Source organism: Phacochoerus africanus, chromosome 3 (assembly GCF_016906955.1).
Source record: "Phacochoerus africanus isolate WHEZ1 chromosome 3, ROS_Pafr_v1, whole genome shotgun sequence".
NCBI lineage: Eukaryota > Metazoa > Chordata > Mammalia > Artiodactyla > Suidae > Phacochoerus > Phacochoerus africanus.
In genome coordinates this window covers 39,113,796-39,136,302 of record NC_062546.1, presented here as the reverse complement: position 1 = coordinate 39,136,302, position 22,507 = coordinate 39,113,796, and the positions used below count along the sequence as shown (strand labels likewise).

General features: G+C 41.1%; 1 long non-coding RNA gene across 2 annotated transcripts in view; it reads left to right on the top strand.

Moving 5' to 3' along the window:
* Positions 1–22,507, top strand: part of LOC125122841 (uncharacterized) — a 424,256-nt gene that overhangs the window by 61,389 nt on the left and 340,360 nt on the right. For both annotated transcript variants that reach the window (XR_007133921.1, XR_007133920.1), the window contains exon 2: positions 12,414–12,487. This is a non-coding gene — a long non-coding RNA (uncharacterized LOC125122841). The remainder of the gene's footprint in view (positions 1–12,413; positions 12,488–22,507) is intronic.

Genomic DNA, 22,507 nt, shown 5'->3' with positions numbered 1-22,507 from the left:
TAGTGAGACACCAAAGCTTGAAAATTGAACACACCTGTGCTTGAGGGCACTCCCCAGTGGTGCATTGAAGTGCTTAGTTTCCAGGCCTTCAGTGTTGGCCAGCATTCTCCCAAGGCTTTCTTATACTTTTCGGCTTCCTTACATTTTAAAGTAATAAGGAAAACCTGTGAGAAACAAGGGGCGTATGACTTAACTTAATCTTCACAATGAGAGAATAGCTTTGTTACAGGTGTGGACACTGAGGAATAGAAATGTGCCGTGCTTGCAGGTGGCAATTTTCAGGGGGAGGAGCCAAAGCCTGCCAGGTCCGACTCCAAAACCTCTTCTCTTTGCCTCATTCTAGGGTTTCTCCTAAACCAGGTCCTGTGCCTCTTTGAATCCTTGAACTGGTATGTAGATTTTGTGATGCACATAATACTTTGACGCTGGACAGTCAACAGGTGAAACCATATCCCAGATACTAATGCAAACCACTGGGTGCTGTGGAGCCTCAGTGGGATTCAGAAAAATGCTGAGGTTGTTCACCAGTGCTGTCAATATATCTGTCAGACTTTTCTGAATTACAAACCCCCAAACCAAGTGGCTGACAGTAAATAGGATTTTTTTTCTCTTGTTCACAGCTCAGTGGGTTGGCTGTGGTTTAACTAAGAGAGGCTGGGCTTGGTCTGGCCAACCTGGTCTGGAGCCCAGACTTCTACTGGGGTTCAGTCTATTCCAACTGTCACATTTCAGATGCCAGTCTGAAAGGGCAGTGCCTACTTGGTACATCTTCTTTACATTACAGCAAGTGCTTTTAAAGCATTGATTCTGCTCACTTCTTGTTGGCCAAGGTAATTCACATGGCCAAACTCTACCTCAGTGTGGCAGAGAAATAACACCCCACTCATGGGTACAGGCTCTGCAAAGCCAGATGGCAAAGGGTGTGGCAAAAAAAAAAAAGAGCAAAGGACTGAGGACACTTACACAGTCGAGCACAAAGAGAAACCTATCAAAATGACACAGCAGTCTAATGCTCACATCAAACTTGAATTTTTGTCTCAAAATGGGCTTTTTCAGAACTTCTTACTTTATCTTGGGAATGTCTTTGAAAATGACTCAGTCTGAGGCCCTCCAGTGGACTTCAATTATAGCAAATAATGAATTTTTGATTACAAAAATCACATTGAATGATTTATTTTTAATTACAGTCTTCATCCCTAAGAGTGTGTTAAATCTTTGCCTCACTCAGCAAAGCAGTGGCGGCCATTATAAATGGTATCGAACTGTAGTACAGTTGCCATCAACTGAACCACCGCTATGTAGGAAAAGTCCATGTGCTGAAGTAGAGACAAGTTCAGACAGACCTCAGATGGTAGTGTCTTAGCCTTCACACTTGAGGAGGAGAGACTCTCCACACTGAGTCGTCTTCTCAGTGGAGTTGGTCACCAGGAAGCTTTTCAGAGGAATTCCTGGAATTGTGAAGGCTGTTTTCACCCTTGGGCCTTTCTGGAACTTGATCAGATGGATGAGTCAAAAGCGATAATCCAGGCTTAGGGGTTGGACTCATCTTCTTCCATGTGTGGTGTTCAAGGTTAACACTGCTGGGAGCGATAATAACCATCCTCAGCCTGTTTCTTTCACGAGAATCTTGAGGAGAATCAGGGTGGGCCTAAAAGTAGGAGGGGTTCCCAATGTGCCACAGTGGGTTAAGAATCCTACTTTAGAAACTTGGCTCACTGTGGAGGCATGGGTTTGATCCCTGGTCCAGTGAAGTGGGTTAAAGGATCCAGTGTTGCTGAAGCTGTGGAGTAGGTGGCAGTCGCAGCTCAGATTCAACCCCTGGCCCAGGAATTTCTATATACTGCAAGTACAGCCATTAAAAACATAGCTTTTGGATCATGGGTAGTTTTATGCCTACGAGTCAGTGGCTCTCAAAGCTAAGCAACACTCTGTGCTGATGTGTCCTTGAAAAAGGTACTATGTTTGCCCACTTGCAGGTGACAGAAGGCCAAAGTTAAAGGGACCTAGTTCTCATTCTCCTAGGCAATGTCTGTAGGTTGTGCCAAAGTGACATGTGTGAGGGTCTTGGCCAGCAGGCTCTGGAGAGAAGCACAGATTGAATTCCTTTCTTGCCCTCCAGAGAGAGGGCTGATTTCCCTGAACTTCAGGAGGCCTCAAATCACTGCAGGACGCAAGGGAAACTCACAGGGCACTGGAGCAACTGGATATTTCTCCTCTTCCCATTTATAGCTATCTTCTCGACCACCTATTTTGTTTTGAGCCCTGAAGGTGGAAAAATGGTAAGACTGGGATTCTGCCTCATGGGGCTTATATTGCATTGGGTAAACGGAATGCAAGATAACCAAGCACATGGGACCAATGCCGTTTCAGATTGTGACAAGGGCAACAAAAGTGCTCTGCAAGTCAAAAAGTAGGGAGTTTGGACTTTGGGCCATATGGGAGGAGGAAACCATTGGGGGCTCTAAGCACGGACATGAGATCACCAGGTCCATGCACCATAGATGGCACCAGCTCCAAAGAGAGACACTGCATTTCCATCTCTCAGTAGATCCCAGTATAAATGTTTTCTACATAAGTGTGATGTCATGAATGAACTCTCTCGATTACCCCTATAGGAAAAGTGTTCTTTTAAAAAAATTTTCATACAAATTCATTTGTTTCCAGGTGTTTCTCTGAGATCTTTCATCACCTTTCTTAAGAGACTTATTCAAGGGTAGTAGGAACAGCTTGCATAGAATAGAATTTGTTTCACGAGCCATTTCTCAGGTCATTATTATAATTCCTTAGGCAAAAGCTGATTTTAAAAACACCGTTAGAAATAGACACTGGCACTCATAAGTTTGAGAAGCTGATGAAGCTTGCATAGATTGTAACCTTGTGTCCCATAAAAATGCTGCTCATTCATACATGCTTTGCAGAGCAAAGGCAGCTTGAAAGGAAAACTTCATGTTTCACAATTCTGTAAAGAGGTGAAAACAAGAGAACTCAGGTCTGAGGCTGAATGTAGTGGAATTTATGGGCTATCTTTTGCTATGGCACATGTAAGGTCAGGTGAAATGAAAGAATGGGTGTGAGGAGATTAAAATGAGAAGTGTATGATTTTCCTTCTCCTTTTTTACATTATGCCCAATCTTAGAGGCCCTGCTAGGAAAATCAGTGCTAAGTTGAAATAAAGTAATGAGTAAGGCAGGGCCATAGGGAAAGGTGTGATGTTACAGAAGTTCTCTCATGAGCCAGGGAGCTTCACACACTCAGGTTCTGGAGTTCTCATCATGGCTCTGTGATAATGAACCCCACTAGTATCTATGAGGGTGTGGGTTTGATCCCTGGCATTGCTGTGAGCTGTGGTGTAGGTTGCAGACATGACTTGGATCCCACATTGCCATGGCTATGACATAAGCTGGCAGCTGTAACTCCGATTCAACCCCTAGCCTGGGAACTTCCATATGCTGAGTCTCACTTATGCTCTGCAGTGAAGACGTTAAATGCCAGATGGGTGTTGCCACCTGACAAAGAGCAGAACATCAGTCACCCCAGGTCTATTGGGCACGGTCCCCCCAGGGGGCTCTGTGCTTGGCACTCTGCTGCAAGCTTTCTGACCAAAGGGGCCTCTACTTTGATTTCCTCTCTGGAATTTTAAACGGTGTTGCATTGGGATTGGAATCTCTGAAGATTATGGTGACATCTGTACATTCTGTGCAGATGTGAAGACAAACTGTATGCCAGGTACTGGGCAGGAGTGTGGGTGTAAGGAAGATGGACAGACCCAGGCTAGGTCACTTGGCCCTGTACCTTGCTTGAGTTTTCCGAGTTGGGGTTTTTGTTTTGTTTTTGTTTTTGTTTTTTCCTTCTTTAAAATGGGAAAGATGATCCATGTCTGGAAGGGAATTTTGAGGGTTTGAACTCTTTTATGAGGAAGCCAGAGGTGGTGGCAGGGCTCCTAAGAACAGCCTAGGCTTCCATGCCATATCCATCCATGGTCATGTACAGTATCTTTGCTTCCTCTTCAAGTAGATGCTGGTCCAAATTGGTCATCATGTCAGTGAGTGATGCTAAGTTCAGTAAAACTTGCATAACACAGACTATACTTTGCACGCCTCTTGGCAGTCTGATGTAAATACAAATTAATCATCTTAGCCCAGTCTTTTCCTCAATACACTAAAGTCACTGTCCATTTAGAAGCCAACATGTCTTCATTCCTCTCCTTTCTTCTTTTCATTGGGTTATTAGGAATATTAAATAAGAAAATGCATGTAAATATGGAGTGACTTATAATTTCTCAATAAATGCGAACAGAGGCAGCAACAATAACAGCAACAGTTTACTGTTATTTTAAGATTGCTATCTAGTGGGACACCTTTGCCTGCCAGTGTAAGCCTGGCCTAGGTGACCTGTATAGTCCCCCCAGTTAAAATATGGTTGTGCTTTCATGCTGATGACCAGTGAGTTCTCAAACTTCCCCCCACATTGTTCTGTAATTCATAAAACATTTCTCTATTGTGCATACACCAGAGATTATAATTAGAAAAGTTTAGAGAAAGAGTTATATCAACATAAGACATGACAGGAGTTACCTTTGTGTCTCAATGGGTGAAGAATCTGACTAGTATTCATGAGGATGCAGGTTAGAACCCTGACCTTGCTCAGCGGGTTAATGATCTGTTGTTGCCATGAGCTTTGTCATAGGTCGAAGACGCAGCTTGGATCCTACATTGTGTAGGCTGGTAGCTGCAGCTCTGATTCAAACCCTAGCCTGGGAAATTCCACATGTTGCAGGTGTGGCCCATTAAAAAAAAAAAAGACATGACACCTCATTTTCTCAAGTTTGTGGATGGACATTGATGGCTTGTCACAGTTTGGCTTCTCCCCAAAACAGATTTCAGAGGTCAGGGTTTGGGGGCAAGTAGTTAATTTGTGAGGTTATTTCAGGAAAAGGAGTGGGGAAGAGAGACAGGAAAAGACTCCAATAAAGAGTGCATTATGGTGGCCTGGCAGGTAAGGACTCAGCATTGTCACTTCTGTGGCTGATCCCTGGTCTGAGAACTTGAGTATGCTGTCGGTACGGTCAAGAAAATACAAAAAAACAACAAACAAAAATAACTAGCAGTTTGCCATTGTGGGGAATCAACCCACTAGGTAGCTGGGGGCACCTTGGCCTTCATCCCCTCGAGGGTGAGTGAGCTGCGCCGTGTTCGCACCATTTCTCATTAATCATGAGTTGAAGGATGCTCATGGTAGCCTTGATTCCTTGACACGATGGACCTGCCCCAGAGGTGGACAGTGAGAACCCACAGTTAAAAGTCCACTGGTGCCAGGGGTTGTAAGGAGAGCCAGGATGCAAGGATGGCACATGCTATGGGGGCATGATCAGCATATGCTGCAGTGATCCAACTTATTAATAAGCCATATTATGTGTGCATATGCATGTAACACAACCTCCCTTGTCCTTTGACACAACAGCAAAGACCCCACCATCTCCTGAGAGGCTGCAGGAGCTTCACCCTTGTGCTCCTGTGAGAAGCCAGCCACAGCCTTTTTAGCATTCTGCTTCCATGCCCGCTGCAGTAACAGGGGCCAGTGTCACTCTTATTACTTCACCTGTTTTATCTTTTGTGAAACTCAGCCTTTAGCCGGAATTGTCTGAGCGACTGCTCTGGCGATTGCTTAACGGTGAATCTCCTTCAGCTCATTTCTCTCAAGTAATTTGATTCCATTGCTGTCAGAATTGCTTTTATGCTTTGGAAGGAGGCCTGGGGAGGGGGTTGATGAAGCCCATTTTGAGTTTTTTTTTTTTTTTTTTTTTTTTGACCATGACCGCAGGCATGTGACAGTTCCCAGGCCAGGGATTGAACCCATGCCATAGCCAGTGATAATGCAGGATCCTTAACCACGGTACCACCAGGGAACTCCTTGTTTTGAGATTTAAAAAACTAAATTCTTTGCTCAGTATTTCCTCATGCCAACTATACCCTTGATCTACATCCCTTTACCTCACTTTGCTATCCAGGACAGGGTGTGTGTGTGTGTGTGTGTGTGTTGGTTCAGGGAGGGCTGGGGAAGAATGTTCTGAAAAAAACAGAACTCATCTTGCATTTCATGTTTGATCTGAGCTTGTAACGTGTATTGTTTCATTTCCCTTTGGTTCGCTAAGATGGAAAAATATTTATGGATCCTCCCTAAAAAAAAAAAAAAAAAAGCCAAGTGTAGTTTTGCATCCACAGTGTTGATAATCCCAGGTCAATGGATGTTAACATTTCAATAAACCCAGTGGACAGTTAGAGTTCCATCAATGCTGGAAATCCCGTGTTTAACAACTGCATGATATTTTTGTTTTACTTCAGTTTGTGTGTACATAGAAAAAAAATAAAAGCAGAAGCATGCTTTCCTCGTTAGAGACTTGATGGGGAAGGAGGGTGTAAAAGTGGATGTGAATTTAATGTGTAGAATTCACGAGTCTGATTTTTTTAAAAAGAAAAACTGTTGCTTCTTACATCTGGATATTTATAGTAATTCAACCCCAATGCAGTGCTTTATAGTCATCCTGAGGGCTGGTGAGTGTGGCACCCACTTTCTAAATAATGTGTACTTTGCATGGGGTTTTATGATTCCATAAAATTGTTGGAATTTTATCACAGCCTTGGGCCAAATGCCTTATTGGGGAGGGCAAGAAGATGGACCAAAACACCTTTTGAGGTGAAGGCTACTGCCCAAGAAAGTGTGCAGCTAAAAATGAAATTATCCAGTATATAAACAATACGTTTTACATTTGTGAGCTTTGCCTGGACATTGATCTCCAGATTGCATTTTTTCTTAAAACTGGTAGAGAGGTATCCACAGTTAGAACATAGGTGACTCCTAGAAATTGGGCTGGAAAGGGATGGGAGGAAACGCAAGAGAGAGGCTGGTCGTGGGTAGACTGTCCAAGTTAGATGGGATTAATGTTTTAAAGCAGGGCTTAGGAGTTCCCTTTGTGGCTCAGTAGGTTAAGAACCTGACATAGTGTCAGTGAGGATATGGGTTCAATCCCTGGCCTCACTCAGAGGGTTAAGGATCTGGTGTTGCCACAAGCTGCAGCTCCAATTCGCCCCCTAGCCCAAGAACTTCATGTGCCACAGGTGTGGCCATAAAAAGAAAGAAAGAGAGGAGGGCTTAATTGCACAAGATATTCTGTTCACTTTGACTTAATTTTTTAGCACTAAGAAATTCTCAAAAATAATTAAGGCATTACCGTATGCCTCTGTATGTTCTAGCCGTCTATAGCTATAAGCACACCCTTAAAGTTTAAAAACAGAAGTTCTACCAAAAAGGGCAATTACACACTGGCAGAAAAAGTTCTATCTATATTTTAGTAGAATATGTTAGATTTTTAGTAGAAAATATTTGAGTTTCATAAAAGGGGAACATATTTTGTTTCTCCGCGGATGCCTTTAGACAAAGTTAAAGATACTGGGAATTAACAACAAAGGAGAATAAAAAGCTAGAAGGGAAAACCATTTATGGCAAGATCAAAACCATATTCACTCTAATTGTGTTGAAAACATTCTGGGTTTTCAGCAGTTCTAACAAACATGTAGTTCAGTGGCTGGGCAGAACCTTCAATGAGTCTTCATTGCTGTATCTTTCCACAACTTGATGAAAAAGAGTATTGAGAGAAAATGTTTGTCTAAAGAGGTATTTTATGCACCACAGGAGACAAGCATTTTAAACGCAACTTGCTGTTTGTTTTCCCCTTCTTGAGTTTTCCCTCTTTTATCCCCCTCCCTTTTTCTTTATCCCTTTTTAGTGCCGCAAGTGGATCATATAAAAGTTCCCAGGGTAGGGGTCAAATCGGAACTGCAGCTGCCGGCCTACTCCACAGCTGTAGCAATACTAGATCCTTAACCCACTGAGTGAGGCCAGGGATCAAACCCACATCCTCATGAATACTAGTCAGGTTCTTAACCTGCTGAGCTACAATGGGAACTCCTCCCCCATTCCCTATCTTGTTTTGATGTTCTGTTGACAGAATTTCTCCGCTTCTGGTTTAAGTACTCATTGCTCTGTAGAGAGAAAACAGGCAAGTCATAAAATGTGTCTGAGCCTCTAGCTATAAAAGGTATTGATCAGCTTAAAGCTATCCTTAATGGCTTTACATGTGGTCAAGAAAATATAATTAGCTACATCTTGACAGGTTAAGTAAGATGGAAAAATACATTATTTTAAACTTTCTTACATTTCTGGTGGAAGTGGAAATCGGTATGGCTGCTTTTGAAAACTGGCAGAATCTGTCAGAGTTAAACATCCAGATAACCTAAGGACTTCTGGTATGTGCTCAACAGAAACAGGAACTTGTGTTCACCAAGTGATGTGTACAAGCGTGTTCATGGTGGCTTTGTTTGCAGTAGCCCCAAACTGGAAACAGCCCAAGTGTCCATCCACATTAGAATGGATAAGTAAATTGTGTACTATGTAGACAGTGGAATATAACACTGCAGTGAAAAATAGTGTGCTTCTGCTCAGTGTATGGAGATAGCACAGATGTATGGACCCATAAAAGAAGCAGGCAGGCATAGTACTAACAAAATAGAGACAAAAAAGAGTACACATTGTCCATATATCTGTGAAGTGGAAAAACAGACAAAACTATGATAATAGAGGAGAGAATAGCAGTTCTTAGTGGGAGAGACGATGACCTGGGCAAGGTAGCTGTCTGAGGTGTTGGAAATGTTTTATATCATGATTTAGGGAATAGTTCATATGTATATGTACACACATACATATAATACACATACATATAAAATTTAGCAAGCAATTTAAATACACAAATAAAATTTTAAAACTCTTACATAAGTTGCAGTAAAGTCAATTTTGCCATTTACAACAAAAATAAATTTTAATCTGTCCTAATGAATGAAAAGCTAAGTAGCTGTGGAATGACAGAAGCAGATTCCACACACACCTGGGCACACATGTAAGTCCCTGCATGCTTGGCTCTGAATTATTAATGGCTTGTTCATCCTCATTGACCCTCATACTTGGGAGAGATTTTCTATGTCATCTAATTCAGTGATTTATCTGAAGCTTGTCTGTAGCCTTCCCCCTGTGGGGCCATTCTTCTCTTGTGAACAAAAGTCCCCTGGTGACCAGAATAAAGTTGAGACCTCCCCAAGCAGGGAGCCCACCTGTCATCAGGAGCCCAACCCTGGGCAGAAATCTATCCTTGCATACTCATTGGTCTTACCTGTGGGGTCTTGTAGCTAGGTGAACAAAGGGCTGTGCTGTGGCTATGACCCTGGACATCTTACTTTATCTTGTACATAAATGTTACTGAAAGCAGAGGTATTTTCAGGGGTAATTGTCTTGATATTTTCCTCCACTTTTAATTACAGCTTGTCTTCCCATGAGGAATTGTTTCCTCACATGCATCTTCTCAGTCTTTCCTCGGGGACGAAATGTGGATTCAGTGTCATTTTGCTTGGATGTTTCAGAATCCTTTGGCCCTCCCCATGTCCTAGGGCTAAACACCCTTGTTCCCCCAGTAATTAGCCTTTCCTTCTGTCAATACAAAGGTTCACAAATCCACAATCCATTCCTTCAAGACACATTCATTGATCATCCTGTATGTGCCAGTGGTGTTTTAGGGATACAGTGATAAGTAAAATTAGATGTGGCATTTGCCTCTTTAGGGCTTTTAAGCAACGAAGACAATCAGATATTTACATAGATAAATGTAAAATTGGAACTATGGTGAGTGCCGTGAGGAAAAGGTCTGTAGTGTCATGAAGCATGAGATGGGTAGTCATCCATATGGGAGAAGCCCTCTATGGCAGAGTGACAGCTGAGCAGAGGACAGATGTTAAATTAAGCTAGGAGAAGAGAGAAATGTCATTTCAGAGAGAGGAAAGAGGATGAGCAAAGCCTTAGGGCAAGAAGGCAAAAAGGACCATGCCACATTCAGAGAGCAGAAAGAAGGCCCCTTTAGCTGGAAGAAGAAAGCAGGGAACAATGGAGAAATGTGACCACTCAGGGGTGAAATGTTAGCCTTTATTTGTGGAAGGGTTTGAGGACAGAGCAGGCTTCAAGTGCGTGTAAATGACATAGCTTGGAAAGTAGTTGCACAAACTCAAGAGGGAACAAGTTTTGAGTGAGTCATTTTGGATTGGAAATAGTACATGGAGGTCCAGGGTGTGATTTAAGGAGGGACTAGATTGAAGGATATTGTCAAAAATGATCAGGTCAGGGAACTGGCAGGCCAGGTGTTGGGTGGGTCAGCTCCATGCTTGTTGAAATCATGTGGAGTTATGGCAAGCCTTGAGATAGAGATGAAAACTATAACTCAGTGCCAGAGGTTTTGATGAATGTGGGCAAGGGACCAGGAGGTCACAAGTAATTGAGAAGTGACCACAGTTGCCATGGTTCTGGGAGAACTGGTATAATTTCTCTGTGGGGAATTATGTCTTCTAAAGGTTAATGCTGATGGCCATTGCAACTGAGCATCATTAGAGTGTTAATTAGCTTTCTATGGCCCTTGCATTTTATGATATAAGTACTAAAACATATCAAAAATTTGGAGAAGGATAGCATGGGAAGAGAATAAATAAGTAAAACTAAGACACAAATTTATAAAGGCCCCCTGGAATGTAGAATGCCAAACTAAGGCACTCAAGTTTACTGTTCAGGAGCTGGAGAGTGGGGCCAAGGCTACTGTTTTGTGTAAGGTGTTGGTAACTCTGTTTGAGGAAGAATCACTTGGGAGTCATGTGCTGGAAAGATCACGGAGGGGGAGGGGATCAAGGACCATGGTCAAGAGTTAACTACAGTTGTTCGTTGAAAGCTGATCAGACCTTGGATGAGATCAAAAAGGAAAGAAGGAAAAGGGAGTGGTGTAAGGTACTGCTGGGTGAAACTGTCTGTAGGACCCAGTTACCAGAAGGGGAGATACTGAGATACTGCAGTAACTAGGCCAGAAGTCAGGCCACAGGCAGAACCCTAATAGCCAGAATAGAGTCCTTTTGTAGAGGAATACGCCTCATACCTCTCTTTCTGCATCTGCACAAACAAGGTTACAGGGGCCCTCTCTGGTGAGAAGACATCCTTGAGGACATGTTGGTGGATGATAATGCAGCATGACCTCAGGAAGCTGACTGTAGGATGTTGGGGATGACAGACATTAATGGGTGCTCCTAGAAAAAAGAGCCCAGGAGAGGTCAAACAGATGGGAGAAGACACAGAAGAAGGCAGGGTGGAAAAATCCAGGAGGAGAATCTGCATATATAAAGACACAAAGTAGATGAGTAGCTGTCAGAGTCTGGGGGAACAGGAGAGAGAGGGGAGTGACTGTTAAAGGGTATGTATGTTCTTTTTCAGATGGAGGAACTCTTTCGGAATTTGTGGCAACGATTGCACAACTTTCTGTACACACTAAAAACCGTCAAATTGCATACTTAAAAAAATCCACAAAGGAAGGGATGCTGAAAACATGAAAAACAAGTTTAAACACATTTAATACAAGAGATGAAGACTGATTGAAAGGCTCTGGGTCTTGGTGATGAGGAAGCCAGTGGGGGGTTGAAGACAATAGTTTCAGTGGAATAGTCATGCTCATCTCTTCTTTCTGCTCCATAAATAACTAACTTAGAAGCTTATTCCTTCACATACTTTTATCTCTGTTGGCAGAATGTCTGATGATCCTGCAAGTTCTTGAATGAGTTTGGTTTATACAAGTTAAAGGATAAGCTTTAGAAATTCTGATTATGTGTGCTCATGTTCACTGATGTATTATAAGTACATTGCTCTTCCTGCCCTTCTAAAACTAAACCTATATTACAAAATCGGGTCATTTTATATCTTCATCTCAAACATCATTTCCAATGGCCCCAAATGAAACAAGCATGACCTTCCATGAATCCACAGAATCACTCTCAGGGGTATGGGTTTTGACAAGTTGTTTGCCCTGCCTCGTGTCAGTTCATTGATGGAGTACTGCTGACCTTGGTAACCTCAGGTCACTCACACATGTGCTCTGAGCTACATTTACTTGATTTGTAAACTGAAGGTCATAAACCTTCATCTGACACCTCTTATGAGAAAATTATATGAAAAATGTCCTGAGAGCTATTAAGAAAATGTAAATACACTTTAACAGATACTGTTGTAGGACCAAAGAGACAATTAGTCATTTATTGCCTTTTAGCTTTCAGCTGGTGTAGGACCAGCCCCCTTAATGCCTTGTATATAGAGTCATAGGCTTCATATCCTGCGATGTGAAGTGCATAGTGTATACCTTAATAAGATCTGTCTTCCTCAGTGCTAATTTGTTGAATCAAATACTTAGAGACGAGAAAAATCCAATATCATACCATGATTAACTTCTCTACTGCCTTTGTCTTTTTTTTAATATATGTGTAATGTGTTTTATTCTGCTCTTCACTTAGGTTTTCCAAATGAGCCTGCTGCCATCATTGCCCTCAACACCATTAAGGAATGGCTGGTCAAGAATCAGCAGGAGGTAGGAGAACAACAAAGTAAACATTCAAAATGCTATAATGTGATACTCAGTTTCAAAAAAGTAGATACGTTGTTTCTTCCCTACATATCAGGTAGACCTAGTCATGGAGCCCAAGGCTAGCTGACCATGTTTCTTTCAAGTTACATGGATGATTGCATATTTTTCTGTGATTAATTGAATGAAGGGATTCCATGGACTGGTTTTGGTGGTGAGGATGGGCAAAATAATCAGTTTCATTTAGCCATGATAATATGGATTTTGTGTAAAAGAGAGAACAGAGTGGATTTTAAGATTAAAAATTGAGGAATTGTACTGTTTTCCTTAAAGAGTTCAGTTATCCTTGTTGATGGAGGATTCCTAGTGTATGGTAATTTTGTCAGTAACCTATGATCTCTTTGTTTATAACTAATTACTTCTATAAAGCAACTTCTGAGTGTGATATTGGGGTGGGCTTGAGCAATTGATAGCTAAATCATCATGGTGAGAATGTTTTATGAAACTAAATGCCTTCATCAGAGTATTCATCATGTTTTCTGTTCTGTTTATTTGGTAAGATCTTAGGGGATATATTTAGGGATGAACAAGAGAATAACTCTAGTAAACAAAGCAATACAATAAGTAAAGATGCTATGGAGACTTCGATTCCAGAGTTTTAGCAATTAACATTTTATAACAGCAAAGAGTTTTCACATAGTGCATGGTACTGCGCATTTTTCTTCTGATTTTGTTGTTATCCTCATATGTTCATGTGAGTGTATAAAGAATTCTGTTCCATTTATGATGGCCAATGAATCTAGCTTTCTCCTTGGGAAAGAGATGAATTCTTTGGAAACGTTTGGGTATGGAAACAAACTATGGGTGTTTCCTAATAGCTTGGTGCTTTCGTGTATTTGAAGAAACAGCAGTGTCTTTTTTTTTTTTTGGCTTAATACTACAATTTCAATATTTTAAATACAGATACAACCATTGTTCATTTTAAGTAGGAAACCACATGGCCAAACAGCCATTTTGGTGCTTGCTCATTCTTTTCCTCTTCCTTTACAAGTTACACACATGACAACATCAATTGAGAAAATAGCTTTAGTAGCCTCAAAGGAGTAGAGTAAAAAAATAACAAAAAATAGCCATTTTACAAAACATTTATTTGATATATAATTTTATTTTCACAGCAATATTAGGGAACATAGGTATTGCTGTGTTCATCTTCATCTAGAATCAAAAAATCAAATGATGAACTCAAGACTTTGGAGTTTCAGAGCCAAGAGTCTGACTCGCCTCTCCTGACTCTGAACAGCCATTCTTCTGTGCAGTGTTCCTGAGGCAGGGAAAGAGGTTCAGTCCCTTTGAAGCTGGTAATCTTCAGTATATCTCTTGGTCGTAGTAAAAGTTCCTTGCCTGTACCATCTGATTGGCAAAAATATGGTGTTTTGTGAGTTAAAAACTGATAGGTGAGCTGGTTTATAGGTGTAAGTCTATCATATCTGCTAAAATAATAATCTGATGATATTTATCACTGTTAGAGGTTCACCTGAGCCATCTTGGAACATGTTGAGAGTGCATATAACTACATAAAACATCCAGGAGGTGATGATGAGGGATGAACACGTGGGTCACGCTTATAGCTCATTGACAAAGTCTCATGATGGATTCTCTATAAATTATTCAGAACATTATTTTCCTAGATATTTGTTAGCGTAAGATTTCTTACTGTTTTTTTGTTTTTGTTTTTGTTGTTGTTCTGATCTCCTTACTAGTCTAATCTTTGAATCCATTCTTTTGCTTTCATATCCTTTTCATTTCTTGGGTCCATTGTAGAAAACTTAGATAATTTAGATTGAAAAATACAACTTACTGCCATTGCAACTTTAAGCATAGCCTGTGCTGATTCCCTTTCAAAAGGGTCCCTATTTCAAGATGCATTGGCTAATTTCAGTTAATTTGAACAAGTCAAGTTGTACCTAATAAATTTAAGAGGTAGTACATAGATAAAAGTTATACATGTTGATTATCTAGCAATATTTTGATTTAATGTTTGCTTTGTTAGAAAATAAAGAGCTTATTCAGTTGTCTTTTTGTCATAGTATTCTTTTGACATCCTGATTGTTGAAGCTATTTGTTCTTCAGTTCACTCATGTGATAAATATTGCATCCCACTAGGCACCAGGCACTTTGCTAATACCAGGGACAGAACACTGAACAAAGGAAGCTTTTCCTCATGATGTTCATAGTCTAGAAAAAGAGAAATATAAACAAAGAAAATAGCTCAAAGAGTACAAAGTAAAGCAGGGTAATTGTATTGTGAGTTATTGGGGGATGTGGTTTTAGATAATGTAGAGATCATTCTGAGGTTGTAATCTTGGAGCAGAGATTTATATGGTAGGAAGCAGCAAGCCAACCCACACAGAGGTCCTCAGGAAGGGCATTCCTTGCAGAGGGAACAACAAGAGGAAACCCCTGAGGGAAGAATGAGTTTACTGTTTGCAGGAATGATAAGACAGGCAGTGTGGTTGGAGCAGAGGGATGAAAGAATAGCAGGAGACAAATTGGACCAAGAGTTTGGGGTCAGATGGGAGAGTGTTGTGGTTCCCTGGAGAGACTTGGAGTTTGATTCAAAGTCTTTTAGTGGGAAATCAGTGAGGGTCTGGGGCAGGGGGTGACAGGATCAGATTTGCCTTTAACATGACCAAAGACTGGCTGATGCTTAAGAATGGACTTGAAAGATGTTGAAGTGGAAAAGAGAAGATAATGAAAGGGCCCCTGTGGTAAATCCAGGCAAGAGGTGAGTTGTCTTTGGAACACAGAGTGGAAAAGGACGCAAAGGCATCAGATTTAGCAAAGACGTTTTCAGAACAGTAGTTGATTTGATTCTACTGAATTATACAAATCAAATATTTCTACATAGAGAGAGGCCTGACTGGGGCACTTGGGTCCAGAGGACTAGACTGGGAAAAACACATTGTCATCCACCATCTTCTTGTTTGATTTGCCCAAAGTCTGAGGTATGAGAGTGCTGTTATCAGGTATTTAAGAGGACTTGGGTGCTTGAAGGACCCAGCTGAACAAATAGTGTAGTTGGTTCTGACTGCTGTGTTGCTAGTTGAACAGGCAGAGCAGAGCCTTAATGATAATAAGACAAGGCAAATCCTCTAGAGGATATAATTGGGACACATCAGTGACCTCCCAGAACTAAAAAGTAGAATAACGTCTTGACAAATGAAAAAAACAAAAGAGAATACTCACTACTGAGAATTGAATTATTGCTCTGTGAAGACCAGAGAGATGAATTATCTTAAACAGGAAACAGAAATACAAAGAAATGGAAATCATGACTACAGAGATAAGGCATGTGGCAGAGAGACCCAGGGAGCAGCCGTGAGGTAGGTGAGGGATGGAGAATTACCTACTGGCATTTGGGGTGAAATTAAGAGTTAAGAACTTCTGAGTTGAGAAAATCAAGAGAGAAGAAAATCAGAGTTGGCTAATAAAAAATTGACAACATGTGGCATGATAACCTTTCCCTCAGTGCCCATTTCTTCTCAGGTAGAAACTTTATTAAAGGGACAAAGGGGTGAAATAAAGGGTTGTTATGGAAATGAACAGTGAAAATGCAGCCCAGACTCATAGTTCGGTGTGGCTGCTCTGTGTTATCATCTTCAGTTTCATGCATACCTCATTTTTCATGCCCTCTAAAAATACCATTCCTTATGAAATGGTGACTTCCACCCTCCTCAGCTCTGAGGCACCCCTTTCTTACCTGGGAGTCAGCCTAAGCAGTGTTTCCATGGTACCTGTTCTGTTGTTCCCCCTTAGGGACTCATCTGGCATCGGGCTATCAGTCTCTGGAGCAATGTTAGGTGTTTGTCATTCTTTTCCATAGAAAGCAGTAGCAGAAGAGGATATCTTTCACTTTTAAAAGCTATAAATGGCTTGATCCTGTGAGTCATTTCTCCATTATGGAGGTCATGTTGAGAAATTTCAAGTATCCCCATGGAGCAAGCATCCAACACCTCAGGGCATTTGTGGTTAAATCTTCTGGGAAGTCATCTTAGATGGTTAGCTGTGAAAGATGAAGATTCCAAGCTGGAAGATAAGTGTGTTTCCTAGGCACTTTTTTTTTTTTTTTAATGGCCACATCTGCAGTGTATGGAAGTTTCCAGGCAAGGGATCAAATCAGAGCTGCAGCTGTCAGCCTATGCCACAGCCACAGCAATGCCAGATCTGAGCCATGTCTGTGACCTACATTGCAGCTCATGGCAATACCAGATCCTCTAACCCACTGAGCAAGGTCAAAGATTGCACCTGCTTCCTTGTGGATACTAGTCAGTTCTTAACCTGCTGAGCCACAGTGGGAACTCCCCAGGCATTTTCCAATGTAGAAACCATCAGGTCTCACCTGGAGTGTGGTAGGAACCTGGTCCTCCCCCCCCTCTGCCAGTGATTAAGCAGTATCATTCTGGGAGCTCTAATGAAAGCTGTGGCTGTGGGCTGCTGTTGTCCGAAGGAGATTCATGTTTCATCAGAGACCAGGTCCCAGCTCCATCTTGACAGATCTTTTGAGGATGGCATTTTCCAGAAATCCTCTCTGTTCATTATGTTGATGGGAATACATTAGTCTCTCGTCTACTGCCCACAGATCCCTCCTCCATGAGCCAAGCCCCTGTTCTGGGGTAGAAACAATTCAAGGGAGGAAACTGATTTATCTTTCAAGGCCTTCAGTGGGCATTTGGCTTGTCTTTGGATGTCATTGGCAGGATTAAACCCCAGGTCTGCATTTGGAAAACCAAGGTCAGTTTTCTTCTGTGTGGGAGGAAGGTAGAAGTAGTTTGTGTTGTTGTTTTTTGTTTTTTTTTTCTCCCCCTCATGACAATGCAGCATTTGGACCTTTGCCTAATATGTAGTATTTTTTAACTGCGCTTTTAGCGTGAACAGATTGTTGTTGAAAATGTTAAATATCATCTACTTGTCATTTAAACTGTTTACTCTGTGCCTTCTGAAGGAAACAAGGCACCTACAGTATTGCCATTTGTCGCCTTAGGTGGCATGCATACAGATGTGGCAGGCTATCCCTTGATGTTCTGGAGGGCTTGTATGGGGGCTGGTGTGGCACCAGAACAGACACTCAAGCTCTGCACCTTGTTGTAAGCCTAGGTCCCAGCAGCACTGATCCTTAGTCAGTATAGTGTGGGCCTCAAGGTCGGCTGGAGGCAGCCAGGGAACAGAACTTGTTATGGGCTCATTACTGACATACTTTAAAAGTTAAGATACTGTTTGCTAGTTTCTCTGTCATCTCCCCCGCCTTCCAACATTCAGATACACAATCCACAAAGTACTGAAAAGGGTGAACATATTCCTCTTCCCCCATCAGAGACTTGAGAATCCACAGAAGACATGACATTCAGCCTCCCAAAAGCTCTATCCTCTGTTCTGATGCTAACATGACAAGACCAGGGACGTGGCCACTTGTCCTCATCATTGATCACAGAGGAACTTTAGCTTCTGGTGCCAAGACTATTTTTTCTCCTTCTTGGCAGAGGTCTTTGAACATATGCAGTGTTAAAAATTGTTTGTGACTTTTATTTCTGAATCATATTGTGGATCACCAAAAAATAAAGTGGGGGGCCTTCCATATGTCACTGACATGGAACATCTTTAAGATTTGTGTGATTCTTAACAGGCAGGCTTAACCGACACATGAAATGATGCTTACATTTCCGATGGGAAAATTATATCCTTCACACCAAGTTTCAATTCCTGTGGACGATTCTTTACAGAAACAGAACAAGGCACCATCCCTCAGTTGTGCGGAAGACAGAAGAATGGTCAACATTCAGAAACCTGGAAGGAGCAGTGTCCTCCCCCAGGGGGTGGGGGATGTTTTAGTCTGGAAGCATCGTTTGAGTATCTACACTGGCCTTAGTTGCTGGAGCAATTTATGCTTAAAATAAATGTGGAAAAAATAAATACCATCTTAAAATCTTCACATTCTGTGCATGAATGTGGTTATGGCAATAATCGCAATCATCCTAATAAGCTGCTGTAAAAACGTATCCTTTGACTAGCCCAAGCATGATCTTCAGGTGCAAACTGTGTGCTCATCAGTGGTGACATGATTGAAGAAAATTATTTCCAGACTTTGCACATATGCCCTGTTCATTTTGTACCTCAGGAACCCTGATGACTGGCAAATAGTTTGATTTCTCTGTCCCTTCATCTTCCTTCTTTCTTCCTCCCCCTGCCCCTTTTTCTTTCTTTCTCCCTCTTACATACTTTTCCATTCTCAGTCTGTCTTTGTTAAGGTTTGTGACAGCATTTCCATCAGTGATCAGAAGGGAGTTTTATCTCTTGGTCTTGTGATTCTGAACACCATGGTTAGAGTAAAAGTTATACCAAAAGGAATCTTCTGGCTTTATTGGTGGAAAGGAGTGTTCAAATGCCAGGTGTCACCATAGACCACCCCACCTTAGAGCTTGTCAAGTGGGCAGATCACTTAACTCTCCATCCCCAGGCTTGGCATCTATTCCCAACAGGCATGCCCAGGTTTTGCAGCCAGAAATGAGAACTTCTAGCTATTGCTTCCAAGCTTCACAATCCTGTTCCCATCAATAAGAATCACAGAAGATGGGAAAGAGCAAGAATATGAATCTTGTACAAATAAAAATAATTTCTCAAAAAAAAACCAATCACGGTAGATAAAATAATAAAAATTGTGCTGGTTTAATGTGTACCCCTGCCAGTGAGCCAGTGCTCTTGGGAGGGATTTAATCATATTTTATAAGGCACTGAGACAAGGATGCCTGAGCACCTTTCTTCCTACTATCACTATGTATGAACTCTTGTAAAGTCTCCTAGCAAAGGATGCCTGTAAAACCCAAGCCCCTAGGTGCTCCAGTGACATCAACTTATAGTCTCAGGTAGGTTAGGGTCCGATTTCTGTCTTGCCGTGCCAGTCCTCCTTAACCTAGCACAGTGTCCACCAGGGCCCCATTACTTTTAGATAAATAGAATGGAGTGTAGAGAGAACCTGAAAATATACTGTCTTGGGTGAGGGGGTTTATGCTGAAATAGAATTGTATTTGTTTATTTGTATTCTTACCTCCTTTGTTGGAGATTAATTGACCATAGGTGTCTGGGTTTATTTCTGGGTTCCCTATTCTATTACGTTGGTTGTATGTCTGTTCTTGATTACTATGGCTTTGTAATATTGTCTGAAGTCTGGGAGAGTTACACCTCCTGCTTCCCCCCACCACCACCCCAGGATTGCTTTGGCAATTCTGGGTATTTTATGATTCCACATAAATTTTTGGATTGTTTGTTCTAGTTCTGTGAAAAATGTCATGAGTGATTTGATAGGGATTTCATTGAATATATAGATTACTTTGGGTAGTATGGCCATTGTAACAATATTAATTCTTCTAATCAAGGTGCATGGAATATATTTCCACTTCTTTGGATCCTCTTTCATTTCCTTGATTAATATTTTATAGTTCTCACCATAAAAGTCTTTCACCTTCTTGGTCAGGTTTATTTCTAGGTATTTAATTTTTGTGGGTGCCATTTTAAAAAGTACTGTATTTTGTATTTCTTTCCTAATACTTCATTGTTAGCACACAGAAATGTAACCAATTTTGGTATGTTAAATCTTGTGCCTTGCTACTTCCCTGACTTCATCGATCATTCAAGTGGTTTTTGTGTGGAGTCCTTAGGGTTTTCTGTGTATGGTATCATGTCCTCTGTGTAGAGTGACAGTTTTACCTGTTCTCATCCAATTTGGATACGTTTTATTTCTTTTGTTTGTCTGTGCCATGGCTAGGACTTTGAATACTCTGTTAAATAAAAGTGGTGAGAGTGGGTATCCTTGTCTTGTTCTAGATTTTAGTGGGAAGTGTTTCAGCTTTTCTCTATTGAGTATTATATTTGCTGTGGGTTTGTCATAAATCGCTTTGATTGTCTTAGGGTATGTTCACTCTATGCCCACTTTGGTAAGAGTTTTTATCATGAATGGATGTTGGATTTTGTCAAATGCTTTTTCTGCGCATTTTAAGATGATCATGTGGTTTTTGACTTTTGTTAATGTGGTGTATGACATGGATTTGTGTATGTTGAACCACCCTTATGAACTTAAGATGAATCCCACTTGGTCAGAGTGTATGATCTTTTTTGTATGTTGTTGGATTCAGTTGGCTAAAATTTTGTTGCAAATTTTTTTGTCTCTATTCATCAAGGATATTGACCTATAATGTTCCTTTTTTTTTTTTTTGTTATGTCTTTGTGTGGTTTGGGATTCTATTCAATAGAGGAACATATAGATATATACTGCCACAAAGTTTGGGGTTTCTAGAAAGAGTTATAGGATATGTAAAGTAGGTATGTGAAGTAGCAAAAGAAGGGAAATTAATATTGCTCTGGCTCCTGATATGCCCTGTGACCTGTGTTTGGGACACAAACTGTTACACATTTCTTTAATATCTTTGCAAAACTCTACTCAAGGTAGGTATTTTTCTATCTTTAATTTTACAGAGGTGGCAGTTAAGGGTCAAGGGTAAGGAAAGTCCTACGATGGGCTAGTTGGATACTTTCACATTCTACTATAACCCTGCATGTGTACCCAGTGATAATTATTTCAATATACACAAACCTAGTGACTGCAAGTACATATGTGAGCATGGAACCCAAAATAGGCTGATGAGTCTTCTCCTGGGACATGTGTTGCAAACTGGAGTTGGGAAAATAAAGTTAGGGCCCACTTTGGTGGTGCAGAAGGAGATAGGGCACAAGAGCTGCCAGTGGCCATGTCTCCTGCCATATTTTTTTTTGAAGGAGGTAGATTTGCTTTAGGAGGGTGTTTTGCTGAAGATGTTACTAATTATTGGGCAGGTAGCAGAGTTAAGGAGCCCATTTTGCTGGTTTGAGTGAAGAATCAGGATTGAGGCAAAAGTATTGCACTATTTCATCAAAACAAAAACCTCCCACTTTTAGTATTAATATCTCAAGGCTAATAACTCTGAGCTAGAGAAAAGGGAGGGTTGAGAATCACTAGGTGGTTTTTATCATCCTCCCAAATTTCACGTCTTAAGTAATTTATTCAACTCCTTTCGTAGAACCCCTGTTATGATCACCTGATCAACCACTGCTTTTAATGGAACTAGTCTAGGTCTTTCAAATGTGTTAAGTTGAAGAAAAAATTTACAAGCCACTATTGTCATCAGCAGAATGAGTAGGCACTCTTTTTAAAATGTGGTCTTTAAATACTGTCGTGGAGGGGCAAGTCGTAAGCTTGTTTATTTTCTGATGGGCTGTATCTTCCTCTTTCTTCTTGTAAGCTGAAGGTAAGAAACATGTAAGTTTAACATAAGCCATTAGTGGATAGAAACCAAGAATAAGTAGCATGATTCAGGTGAAGCAGAGATTCTCTACAATTAACGGTTTAGTGCACAGTACTTAAAAATGGAGGAAGAGGTCTGCTCAGATGGCATGAACAAAATTTTGCTAGAATTGGGATTTGTGCATTTGAAATAAGATGGGTCTCTTTGCAAAATATGGCTTGGAAGCTGGATTGTATCAAGGAGGCCACCTTATAACAGTAGCTCCTCTCCCCTTTCATGGAGCCAAAATGAGACTTAAGGCTCCTGGAAGTTGGGTGGGAGGAAACTGAGTGCAGTTCATCTCTGGCTGCTATTATCCAAAAGGGGGAGGTTGGTATAAAAATTAGATCCTTGGATTAAAAAGTCAGAAAATTGAGGTTCTAATCAGATTAATCTACACTCTCATGTAACTTTGGAGAGTAAACTTTATGTCTTTTAACTCCTGATATGCAAAGTGAGGAATGTGTCCATGTGTCTTCCAGCTCAGAATCCATCACCACTGGTTTTGTATCCTGGGGCAGTCCCACTGATGAAGCCATGGTCATGTCTTTGCCCAGGTCATAATGGCACAATCAGAGCAATAGAAAGATTTGTCGTCTCTGATTCTTCAGGTAACACACCAAAGATCAAGTGTTACTTACATATGCTGTCTGATGCC